This window comes from Falco rusticolus, chromosome 1, assembly GCF_015220075.1.
Source record: "Falco rusticolus isolate bFalRus1 chromosome 1, bFalRus1.pri, whole genome shotgun sequence".
In the NCBI taxonomy this organism is placed as follows: domain Eukaryota; kingdom Metazoa; phylum Chordata; class Aves; order Falconiformes; family Falconidae; genus Falco; species Falco rusticolus.
The window spans coordinates 31,824,500-31,837,317 of NC_051187.1; positions in this window are offsets into that span (position 1 = coordinate 31,824,500).

The window sequence follows — 12,818 nt, forward strand, 5'->3', positions numbered from 1 at the left end:
TGGAACAGCTGGTGCCCCGCTACGGAGCATGGCTCCTGCCTCCCTGGGCCAGGCAGAGCCGGGCATCGCTGGCATCGCTGGGCTGACCCTGGCCTCTCGGCTGCAGGAGGCAGAGACCCTGCTGCAGGGGGCACGGGGTAGGCAGGGGAGCCCCTGCCAGGGTCTTCCAGACCCCAGGACCCAGCTCCGCTTGGTGACAGCTGACAGGGCCATGCTGCTTCATGGGATGGGAGCAGGGCTCCGGCAGTGGCCCTCTGGGTCCCCATGAGGGTCTTTCTGCTCTGTGCCCCGGGCTGAAGCTGGGCCCCAGCTCCTGGCCAGCCCCAGGACCTGATGGCGCTGCTGTCCCTTGGTGTGGCGCCTGCCATCCCCCTGCCCATCCTTGGGATAAGGCTCACCGTCACCGTCACCGCTGGCCCGTCACCGCTGGCCTGCGCCAGCATCACCCCTCGGCCACCTACCGGGGCCAGATCACCGCACAAAGGACCTACCATGTGGATCGCAGATGTCAGGAAGGAGAGAATAAATGCCTGAAATGGGAGTATGCTGAAATCCTTTTCTTTTTTTTTGTTTAAAGTACACAGAAAAGCCCCTTCCATATTTTAATGAAAAGCCTTTCAGAAGAGGAGGCAAGAGGCTGCCATTTACAACGGGCTATTGTCAGGCGCACAAAGCAAACCCTTCTGGAGACAAACTGATTTATTAACCCGCACCTCGCAGCCCTCCCCCGGGCGGGCGAGCCCTTAGGGGCGGTGGGCGGTGGGGCCGGGCTCCCCTGCTCCCCCGGGGTTCCCCGGGGTCCAGAGGGACGCTGCCCAAGGGGACACGGGGACACAGGGGGAGCAGGGATGGAGGGTGCTGCCCTGCACCTCTCCATCCCTCTGTGTGGCACAGGGCACAGCCCCTCTCCTCTTCCTTACGGCTCCCATCGATTTAATAGTGATTTGGCCAAACAGAAACATTCCTCCAAAGCCCACAATTTAATTTGCTCACCAAAGATGCCGTTAGATCTATTTCTGACTTACGAGCAGGCTCCCCTGTTCCCTCAGCAGCAGAGTGGGGCAGTGATGTATGGGCATAAGATCAGCTTTGTGGGTGCGGGGAGAAGGTCCCCTTGGTGCGACCTGTCTCTGATGGTGCCCAACAGCAGATACCTGGAACATCTTGGTCATGAACAGATTGAGCCATCCCCAAGGGGAGGACACCTTGACACCTTGGCATCAAACAGCAGAAACCAACTCTCACCTCAGCTAAGAGCATCCATCCCACCTGGGTTTATTGACCCACCTGTAACCACCCACCACCACCACCACCACCAGCACCACCACCACCAGCACCACCCCCCAAGCCCAAGCCCAAGCCCAAGCCCAAGCCCCACCCCCACCCCCCGCCCTGTGCAGGGCCCTGAGAGAGGGATGGAGGGATGGAAATGAATTCCCCTGGAGGGATCCCCGCCTTGCACAGCTGGTGCTCTCACTGCTGGCTAATTGCAGCCTCATTAAGCCAAAGGTGAGACACTTGCCTGGCACCACCAGCAGACCCAACCTCATTACAAATCTCAGTGCCTTCCAGGGGGCTCAGGTTTTCTGGTTTTTGTGGTTGTGGGGGCTGAGAGAGGATCTATTTATTTCCAGAGCAAAGCTGGGTGCTTGACTTGGGTGTACTCCAGCAGGGACAGTGCAGAGGCTGGTGATGGTTGGGGTCTTGGTGCATCCATGGAGTTTGCTGTTGATGCCAGTGGTGCTGAGGTTTCAGCTGAGTGTTGCAACTGCGTTGGGCTTCACCAGTTCCAGGCGGGCCGGGTGCTTTTGTTGCTGCACTGTGAGCAGGACCTGCCGCGGGAGCCCACTTCTCCAGCCAGCTCTGGAGGTGGGGAAGGAGCTGGAGCGGGGGTCTTGGGAGCGTCCAGGCTCTCTCTAACACAAGCCGTCTTGGCTCTTGCAAATCCTTTCTTTGAACTTTGATTTTCTGTTCACTCGTTCTTCTGCCTGAGGCGTTTTGCAATTGTGGGATTGTGAGCAGCTCTGAGTTTCTCTGACTGGAAGAGATGAGAAAGAAGAGATCATTTCCTAGCCGCTTGTGCTACAGCGTGGTACCAAGGTCACTTTGGGTGTCTGCCTTACCCTTTTGGACAGTTTTCCTGGTGCCGGTGAGCTTCAGATGGCGAGAAGGGAAGGAGCAGACCTGTCAGAAGCACCCGCAGAGCCGGGTGCGGTTTGAAGGCTACTCCTCTTCTTCAGTATCTTCTGAACTCCAGCTATACTTTTTATTGGAATTCCAAGGGTTCTGCAAAATGCAAGTAACGTCAGCAGGATGATACCTGAGCTGCCAGGTGGGCCAAGCCCCGGGATGGGGGGGATGCTGTTCTCTCCCCAGCCATGTGCAGGGAGAGGCTCCAGTGCCACAAGAGCCACGGCAGTGAGAGGAGCCAAGAGCTTTGGGGCTGGGATGGTGGAAGACCCCGAGTGACAGCTGCAGGAGTGCTTGTCCTGGCTTTGCTGGCATCCATGTGCACGGGTAGTGGAGGCTGCCGGGATGGCTGACCATCTTCCTCCAGCCCCTCCAACTCCTCCACTGGGATCTCCGCCGTGGCAAGCGGTGACGGGTAAGATGGGAGGAGCAGCACGCTGGTGAGCCAGGGGGCTACTGCGTGCTGCCCTCAGCCTCCCCGCAGCTTCAGAGGCAAAGCAGTGCCCGGGGCTGGTGAGCCTGGGCCAACGCTGCAAGGCTGCATCCCCCTCCATGGGGGGGGTGGGGGGTGGGCAGCTTGCCCCACGCTGGGCCTTGGGGACCAGAGAAGGGCTGTGGGTTTGTGTCACCACCTGGCAGGAGCCCTGGGCTCTTCCATGCGCAGAGGCGTGCACGTGTCTGCACAACAGCTTGGGGTGTTACCTGCTCCTTAGCAGGAATATTAAAACGCTGCACTTGCTTGGTCTGCAAAATACCCGCTGCAAAACGTACCCGAAGGGGCAGCTCAGCCCTTCTCCGCTGAAAAGCGAGTCACGGCCGGTGATGCTGGGGTCCCTCTGGTGCAAGCACGGCGGGAGGTGGGTGGGGTGGGGTGGCTGCTTGCCCCTGGGCAAAGGGAATTAACACTCAAAGCTCAATTAACATTGCATAGTTGGTTTGACAGGCTGTGGGGCAGAGGTGGGAAGTTATTCGGGTTGTTTTGGGGTAGGAAAGCCACGGGGGTATTTCTTGGCCAGGTTTTGGTAGTGCCCAGGCGCTGCTGGCTGCTCTCCGATGAAGTTGGTCAAATTCTTCCGTGCCCAGGCACGTTAATTTAAAAACAGAGCCCGAACGTGGCCTGGACGTTGGGATTTTTCCTGGAGCGCGTTTGCTGGAGCAACTCCCACCAGGGTCAAAGGTGCTGGATGTGTCAGGTTAAGGGAGGGCAAGAGAAAAACCCAGCCCCCGCTGAAAAGTTTGACGGGTGGCTGCTGGGTGGCCGTTTCCCACCTTCCTGCGGCACTGGGTGTCACGGAGCCAATTGCGGCTGGGAAAGACCTTGGAGACCCTCAAGCCCAACCGCTGAGCCGGGTTCTTAAAGCGCTGCTTTAAGAAAATACTGATTTATTGGGGGGGGGGCGGGGGGGGGGGGATCGTTGCGCCGAGGTGCTGCGCCCCTTCCCCGGCGAGGTCCGGCGGGATCCCGGAGCCGGGGGGGGGAGTGTTCCGGTGCCGGGGAGGGGGGCGGCCCGTCCCTCCCCGCGGGGCGCGGCGGCGGGCGCTGCGCTGCGCTGCGCTGTGCTGCGCTCCCCTCCGCGCCGCTCCGCGCCCCTCCGCGCCGCCGGGCTCCCCCAAGATGGCCGCCGACGTGGGATCGATGTTTCGGTACCGGACGCGGTTTGATGTCCGCCGGCTCCAGGTTGGTGGCGGCGGCGGCGGCCGCGGGGCTGGCGGGGGGGGGGGGATCCGGGCGGCCGCCCCCCCCCGCCCGCTCCCGCCCTCCCTCCGCCCGCCCTTCCCCATCGATAGGTATCAGAAATTGATCCCCGCCGCCGCCGCTCTTTGTTCGGCGCCGCCCGGGAGCATGGAGCAGCGCTAGCGGCGATGGAGCCGCCCGGCCCCCGCCCCGCCGCCCCCGAGGTGACAGCGGGGCCGGGGGGGCGGCCGCCGCTCCGCCCCGGCGGGAGGGAGGGAAGTTGCGCGGGATGAAGTTGCGGGGAGCGCGGCCCCCCGCGCCGCTCCGCCAAGTTTGTGGCGGTGCCCGCCCGCGGAGCGCAGCCGCAGGTGCCCGCGGGCCGCCAAGTGTCCCCGCCGCCTGTCGCCCCCCCGCCGCGGCGGGGCCGGCCCGCTCCCCGCTGCCCGGGGCCGGCGGGGGCGCGGTAGCCCGGGGCGGGCGGAGCGGCGCCGGCCGGAGCCCCGCCGCGCTGCCATTGTTACCGCGGGCCGGGGCCGGCCGGCGGCGTGCGGGACCGGGGCGGGCTGCGGCGCGGGGGCGGGGGGCGCCTTTGTGGCGCTGGGCAGGTCCCGGCCGCCGTGCCCCGCCGTGGTGCCCTCGGCGGTAACGGTAAGTCCTTTGTTAACGCGGGCGGGGGGAGGCTGGTCGGGGGGTGCTGGCAGCCCGTGACCTTAAATAGGCACCGCGGTCGCGGGGAGGCGGCTAATTAACACAATAGCTCGCCCAGCGTCATGGGATGAAACCCAGCCTGGCTCTACTACAGAAGCCGAAAGGCTGGTTGACACGGACATGAAATGGGTTCATCCCTGTAGGATATTACGGAGTTTAAGACGTAGCACGCTTCGTAGGGGAGTAAACAAATGGGAGTGCGATTTCTGGGGCTCCGGTGCTGCAGCAACAGTTCCAGCCTTTCATACATTTTGGCTTTGAAGCGGATCCCGTGCCGCATCTGTGCTAGGCGACCCGAAAAGTACCGCAGGTAGCGCGGCCGGCCGGCTGGCCACGACTGCTCAGCTCGGGCATTGTGGCTGGGCAGGATTAGGGCGCTCGGCGCCGGGGCTGGGCAGCGTTCCCCGCTACGGCACGCTGGGGACCTGCGGGTGCGCGCAGACCGTTATGGAAAGGCAAAACGCTGGCGGCTACTTTTCCGTGGGTCTGTGGCAGGGGGAACTTTGCCGGCGGGGCCGGGCGGTGGGCAGCCCTCCATCCCGGTGGGGGGGGTGGGGGTCGGTGGGCAGGCTCCGTCCCTGCCGTTCTGCTGGACCAGGTGGCTGTGGCTGGGTGCAGAGCGGGAGAGGGAGCGGTGGGGATTGACTTCTGGGCAGGCTTCGTCGCCTCGCCGGGATGATGGTGGGAAAGGTGACCTTGTGCCAGCTTGGCCTAATGCCCTCTACTTAAAAAAAAATAAATAAAAAAAATGGGGGGGGGGGGAAACGAATTAAAAAAGAGGAAACAATCCATTCATATTTTCCAAGGAGTTTTTCCTTATTTTTCTTTCCTCCTTTTTTTTTTTTTTTTCTCCTTCCTTATTAATGCATGTGTCTAAGCAGCTCTGCTGGCCTGGGGCTGGCTGGGAAAGGCAGAGTTTGAGCAACCCTGATGAATTGGTAGGCATATATGAAACATGTAGATAATGTGCTACTCGGCAGCACTTTGATTGAAACGACTTGTTTGCTGATGATATTCAGTGGTGTGACTGAAACTCGCCTCCCAGGGTGGAGACAGTCTCAGGCACTGAAACAGGCTGGACGTGTATTTTTAGTAAAGTAGTATTTTCAGCTCAGGATTTGAATTTTGTGGCGATTTCCTCATCCCTCTCTGAGTCACACCCCAAGTCCTTTCTGTTGTTTATTGCAGATGTTGAATGCTACAATCATCCGGGAGTTAAGTGCTTGTTTTTTGGAGGAAGAAGCTAATATTCCTTAACGTGGTTTCTTGCCTCAGCCTGCAGGCAAGGATTTAAGCCAGAAACACCGTCAATCGAGTTTGCCCTGCCAGCATCAACTCACCTTGGAGGTGTCAGCCCTGCAACGGTGCTTAACTCACGATGCGCCTCCCCAGCTGGATGCTGGCACCCGTCAGGGCTGCATCCTAAAAGCTGGTACCCTGGGGTTTCCCTCCTTGCCTTTACACTTTACACACATTTCCAAACTCTGCACCAGTCAACAGACATTCAGAGCACCGAGAAGCTTCAACACAGGGATGGAGCAGGGGTCTGTGGGCTGCCGGCACACCGGGCTTGTGCCACAGTGCCAAAAGGGAGCAATGCTGTTGTGGTTTCCTATTTGCCTTCTCTACTCTGTGCCGGGGCAGACTTGTGTCCCCTGGCAGGACCACCTGTGTCCGGGGAGGATGCTCGCTGCCGGAGCAGAGGAGCTGCTGGAAAATCTCTCTTGGAAGCCCAGCAGTACCAGTTTACTGCAGGCAGAGGAGAGCAGGCTGAGCCCTCACCATTAAGCAACACGCTCTTCCCGCTGCGGTGCGTCCGTGCTTAACTTGCCATCGGTCAGAGAAAGACAACACACGTGGGGACGAGTGTGTGTGGCAATGCGGGGCCTTCCCAAAGCGTCGGCTCTTGCGCTGGACTGGAGCGGCAGATCTGGAGAGGGCCAGACGGGCTGTCGGGAGCACTGAGCATCAGACACCGTGTGGCCTCTGGAGCTTCAGGGCTGGGTTGCTTCTCCCTGGGGGGTGCATCCCAGGACGTAAAGCCCCCATTCCTGAAGCATGGGTGTCCACAGTCCTCCTGGCGTGCCCGGGGTGAGAGCAGCAGGGATACAGGGACTGTCTGGCAGCAGGGCCATCCCTGCACGGTGCTGACTGCTGGTTGCATCGTCTCACTCAGCCCCAGCTTTGGGGACACCAGTTTTTGCCAGAGAAATGGGTGGGACTCCCTGCAGAGCCCAGCTGGGCAAAGGTGCCTGGGTGCTGTCCCTTCCCACCTCCTCCTGGGGACTTCAGAGCCCGTTGGGCCATTTTGCAACCCAGCAGAGGATTTCCCGCTGGCGAGGGCTACGCCTGCCCTCTGAGAGCAGTGTGTCCAGCTACGTCCTTTCCTCCTCCTGCAGGAGCAAGAAATTGGACAATGAAAATGGAGCTGATTGCTTGAGAGACGGCACGGCGGCCTGGGGCCAGGGGATGGCACAGCGCAGCATTTTAAAACTGCAGGTAAGTGCCCAGTGGGATATTTTGCCAGCTCAGAAGGAGGTGGGAGAAGGCTCTGCGCTGCGCCGGGGAATACGCTGCACAGGCGGGTTTCGAGAAGCAGCACAGATTGAGCTGGTAAATTATGAAATGCCACACTTGAGGTCTGTTATATAATGTCCCTTTACAGAACCTGGGAGCTAAATATAAAAGAGACTTACGTTTGGGGCTGGTGTAAAGCGATGCTCCAGAATGGGGTTGTGTGGGAAGGAGCGCTCTGCAGCGCTGCGAGAAGCGGAAAGGCTTTCGAGACCCTGGTTTCGAGACTCCCAGCTTCCATAGCTTGTTTTCTCTGCAACCTTGCGAAAAGCATTTACTCCCTGGGTCTCAGTTTCCCTCCCTTTAAATCAGGAACAGTAAAACCTCCATTTCCTTGCAGCTGCATTGTCAAGATTAATTCATGTTTGCAAAGTGACCTGAGAATCTATAGAAAGCCCAACAGTACATCATTATCCCGATCTAATCTTGGCATATAATATCAGCGGGCCAAGTTCCCCTCCCACACTGGAGGAGAAGGGGTTGTGCCAGCGTAGGTGAGGGGAAAATTCCAGCTGAGACCATTTTGTTTTCTTTGAGGAAATTCCCCTCTTGGTTAGCTCTGAACAGAAGGATCAGCTCCCACACAAATCGGCTCATGCCGAAGTGCAGAGGGGTTAATGGCACTTTTGGATGGCTCGTCCTGCCTCTCCAGGATGCTGATGGTGATGCTGAGCTCCCGCAGGACCTGCTGCTGCCTCGCTGGCTCCTGCTGCTCCCAGGTGACAAGGCTGGGAGCATCTCCCATGGGAAATGCAAGCAGGAGCAGAGCAAAATGCCCTAAGTGCCAGGATCCAGCCTGCTTGGCAGTGATCTGGGGCTGTTTCACACTCCCTCAGCTCCTGCCCTCTTCCGCTGTATTTCCACCACTGAGCCCAGCGTGGCCCCCAGCATCCTGCTTTGCTTGGAGGATGCTCCCTCCTGTCCCTGTTCTCCATGAAATGCTGGGAACAGCCTGGCCTACCTTCCTTCTTCCTCTCTGCATGCAGAGAGAAGACCGCAGATGCTGGACGGTCACAGGGGAGATAGACTGGTTTTCAGGTCAGGTGTGACTGTTGGATTTGGGGGCTCAAGGAAGCCAGGCGCAGACTGAAGGAGAGCTAAAGCACGGGATGTCAGAGGAAAGGTGAGGGTGAGCAGGGGATGGTGCTGCCACAGCCTAGTTGCTGCAGTGATGGAGGGATGCAGAGATGGAACTAGGATCAGCCTCGTTCAGCTTCTCTGCCAGCGCAGAGACACCAAGGGGCAGCTAACAGAGGGCCTGCCCCAGCCCGCAGGACCGGGGAGCAGCTCACCTGAGCTCACAGCGCTGCTCATTTCCCCCCGGAGGTGGCTGACATCCCATTCATGGGTTACCTGCAGACGGGAGAGCGAGAGACTGCTCCATCCCTTGTCTTTTGCTGGGACAGGGATGATGCAGAGCATCGTGGTCCCTGAGCGGAGGCTGAAATGGGGGTGTAGGAGCCCCAGGAAGCCTTGTCACCCCCCTTGCAGCCCTCCCCGCTGTGCAGTGCCCATTGGGAGCCGCATTTCACAGCCCGTGTCTGGCTGCATGGCTGGGACCTGGCCAAAGTGGATGCGCGGCCCCTCCAGGTACGATGTGTGGTTTCTTAAAACCACCTGATCAGCCAGGCCTGATCCTGCACCTGTGAAACCCATCCGAATTGCTGGAAAAAAATGTTTTCTGACAGGATGGAGATTTGCAGGGGTGTTGCCAAGCAACTGACTCAGCTCTGCTGCCTCCTGCTCCTCTCCTCCTCCTGAAGAGTGGGATGCAGCCATCCCCTGCCTGCTCTGCATCCCTCTGCCCTGCCTGGCCAGGGCAGCCTGCCTCTGCCTGCCTGGGGAGGTACCACTGGGGAAGGCAAGGACCACTGGTGCGCCGGGGTGCTGCTGGCCGGTGGGTGTGAGCGCTGCTGCACGCCCAACCCATGGCAAATCTCCATCAGCAGCAGGGTTAGAAACAGGCTCTCTCTTCCAGCCCTTCTCTGAGCTGTGCAGCTTCCCTTTGAACTAGTCCCAGGAATGTGTGCTGACACACCGAGCAAAACGCTCAGGAGGACTCATTATAACCCGACTTTGATTAGTGCCACCTCTGCATTTCTTTGGGAGTTGCTTCGCATTTACCCTAAGAGAAGTTGGCAGCCCGAACCCTTGGGATTTTCTTTTCTAAAGCTTTAATTTAAATCAACTCTTGGGCAATAAACTGCCGGTTACAAAACTCAGCTGATGTCCCTTGTAAGGCCTTGGACCTGCAGCCAGGGCCATGAAGCAACGGCTGGCAGGAGGGGAGGCAACTGATAGCTGCGATCTTGCAAAAGATCAGTTGCTGAGTGAGTGGCAATAAAGAGCAAATCCAGCCAGCTTGTAGAAATGGCAAATGGGCCAGACTGCTGAGAACAATCTGTTCCTTCTCTAGAGAAGGGCTGTGGTGCTGGCGATGGGCTGGGCAAGGGGCTATTCTCAGTGTGAGCTGCTCTGAAATTCTGCTTCAGAAAAACGGCAGAGCCGAGACAGGCTAATTACCAGGAGACATGTCCTAAATCAAATAAAAAGGCTGCAAGTGGCTTTGCCAGGCTGACTCTTCACCAGGGAGGTTTGTGCTGAAGGAGCCCTGCTCTGCCTCGTCCCACAGACCCGCTCGCTGCTGTGTCCAAAGCTTTCTGCTCCAGCAGCACAGCTGCCAGGCTGATGCTGGGGCAGGGAAACCCTGCTGATCCACCTCAGGTCATCCGCCGGCCTTTGACTGTGCACTTTACTGTCTCGTTCCATCACCTACTTAATCGGGCATTAACGTCACAGAAGGAGAGCAGTTGGTGCACCCAGTTTCTTGCCCAGTGCTGCAATTGCTGTTGGAAGGGGATGCCCCAGAGTGCCCAAACCTCTCCCATCAAGGCAAAACCGGGGCGACAGAAAGGTCTGGGACTGTCTATATCAGCATCGTGCTGGGCTGGACCTGGGGTGCGCTTCCTCCAGGCAGATTTCTTTCGCTTGTCCTGCTTTCCTTGGGGCTTGTGGGCTCCCCCAGGATGCTTGCCTCCTGCGCCCAACCCAGAGATCAAGTGGCCTTCATTTGATTTGGAAAAGAAGAGTAAAAGGAGATAAAGTGAATAGAGATGGTACAGAACACCCATACAGCAGTTGAATTAATTGCCTTTAAATGTTAATTCAAAATAGTTTCCCTGAGTGATACATAGGCAAATCCTCAGTTGCTTTAAGCCACTTGTGGAGCGTGTTCCACTAATCAGGTGTTCTTAGCCCCGATCAAGAGCATTGCACGGGATGGTCATCAGGAATGATTAATTGGAAACAGCTCTTCTAAAACAGGCTGTACCTGCTGTGCTCTCCCATGCTGCCCAGCTCTGCCCAGAGCTGACACGGAGCCGTTGGGGTCTGTGGGGAAGGGGCTTTCCTTCCCGACTCCCCCTGTGATGTGCTGCTGTCTCCATGACAAATCAGTCTCCCACCCCTTCTCCCAGCGCTCTCCAGCTTGATCCGGCACGGGGGGCTTCCAGCACAGCATCTAGATTTGCCAACAGACTTCCCTGGGGAAGAATGGGATCTGGGAGGGCACAGCGGGGATTTATTAGCTTGGCTTAGCCATAGCCAAGTGCCCTGCCGGACTTTCAGGCCTGTTGCATGGCACATCCCACGCCTGAGCAAAACCCCTGCCTCCTGCTTGGGTTTGATGCTGTAAAATGGCCGTGTCCCTCCAAATCTGCTGAGGGAACGCCAGCCCTGCTAAGAGCGTTACTTTGTGCAGTTTTGCTTACATCACAGGCAAAAACCCCCCACGTCCACACAGAGAGCCCCGTTCCTGGCCAGGCAAGACCCCGCGTGACAGCAGCTTCTGCCGCGGCTTTGTCCTTGAGTCCATTCTCTTCTCTTGCTTTAGCTAAAATCTTCCCACAGACAGGAGTGCTTGCTGTGTGCCAGGTTTGACCTGAGGCCAGTGAAATTTTCAGAGTTCTTTTCTTGCTTTCAGGCAGTGGCGCATCCTCAGCTATTTTGCTTCTGTGTTTTCCCACCCGTGGCGGCAGCTTTGGAGCAGTAACTCAGCACGGTGTACCTGCCGCAGTCGGAGGCGTCTCTAAGTTAGCACAGAGAGGGGAAGGAAATCCATGTTATTAGGCTCCACTGGAGGGGCTGAACCTGCAGTGGGAAGAAGTTTTGCTTTCCCAAAGTCAAGGGCTGGGAAACTTGCTCCTAAAATGACCCTTTAAAAAATAGCGAGTAATGCCACAAAGGAGTCAGTTCACTGCTGGCAATCACATTTTGCTTGGTGTTAGCAATTCAGAAGAAGCCCATCTGCAGGAAATTACCATGACAATTTCCTCTTTGGAATTACAGCTGTAACTCCTTTTCACTGTAATGGAGGAGGCAACCAACATCCTCCTCTCCCCTCACTTAATGCCAATTACTCTTAAAACTTGAAGCCAGGTACCCATACAGAGCCACCTCTACCCCATCCTGCTGCCCAGAGGCCGTCGCTGCTGCACTTGCAGGCTGTCGGGAAAAAACACCCCGGAGGTGAAAACCAGCTACTTTTGTGCTATTTTGTCATCTCTACGATGGATAGGCACTTGTTATTTTCACACTGTAAACTTTCAGTGTGAGAAGGCTGTTCTGCTGCATGGTTGTAGAGTGTCCGGCATATTTGGCTCTGATTTTGTTGAGGTTTAAAGTGTTAAATCAGGTAAATAGCATCAGATGTTTGCAGTGTTGTTTCAGATGCCGGGTGTGAAAGCCTTCTCTCCTGGAAGGGTGTGTGCCGAGGAAGGGCAGGCGAGAAGAAGTGATACTGTGCAGGGAGAGAACGACTCAGCGTGTGACGACTAGATGGCGTGTATTTTGAAAGAAACATTTTCTCTAAGAAACACGTGGAGCAAAACATGCCAGCTCCAAAAGCTGCAGGTCTGCAGCTCTCAATGTGTTTGCAATTCTTTTAGGACCAAAATTGGTCTTGCCCATTGCAGGCTGGTGTGGTTCATGTAGATATTAAGACAGCCATTCACCAGAGGAAAGAAGGAAAAACCTGAGTAGAAAATGTGCTCCTGGGAGGCCATTCACAAGCCAAGCCTTGGTAAGGTGGCACCACGAGGCCAAGGTATCACTCCAGGTCCATGGGACGATGCTTAGCAGAGATGGACCTAGCGTGTGACTGAATTCAGGACCTCTTCTGCGAGGTTTTGCCATCATGCTGCTGCTTGAGAAGACCTTACTCCATCACCAGCTGCCTTAGTGCTTGTCAGCACCTTCCTGCTCCTCCCAGCGCTGCTGCTGGTGCTGGCGGGAGTTTGATTCTGATTTAATCCAGGATTTTAGAGGAGGGAAAAAATAAAGTTTTGACAGTTCCGTATATAGTCCTCTGACTCACAGATTTCACGTGTCAAACGCTGAAGACGGGTTAAGTAGAACTAAGTTCTGGATTTGTTATAAATAGGCATTAAGTAACATGAGTGTATTACATTTGCATGAAAATATGGGCCTGATCCTCTAGCTTACCCCAGAGATGTTCTGTGACATCGATGGGACGCTCCAGGTTGGTGAGCGGAGATCGGAGCCAGCCCAGCTCTGGCCGTTCCCTGCAGCCTCTATTAAACTGGACCCAGTGAAAAAGCGACGTTGTTGCTGAAATTAGGAAGGATATGCGCTGCTTGCACAGACAGATTAA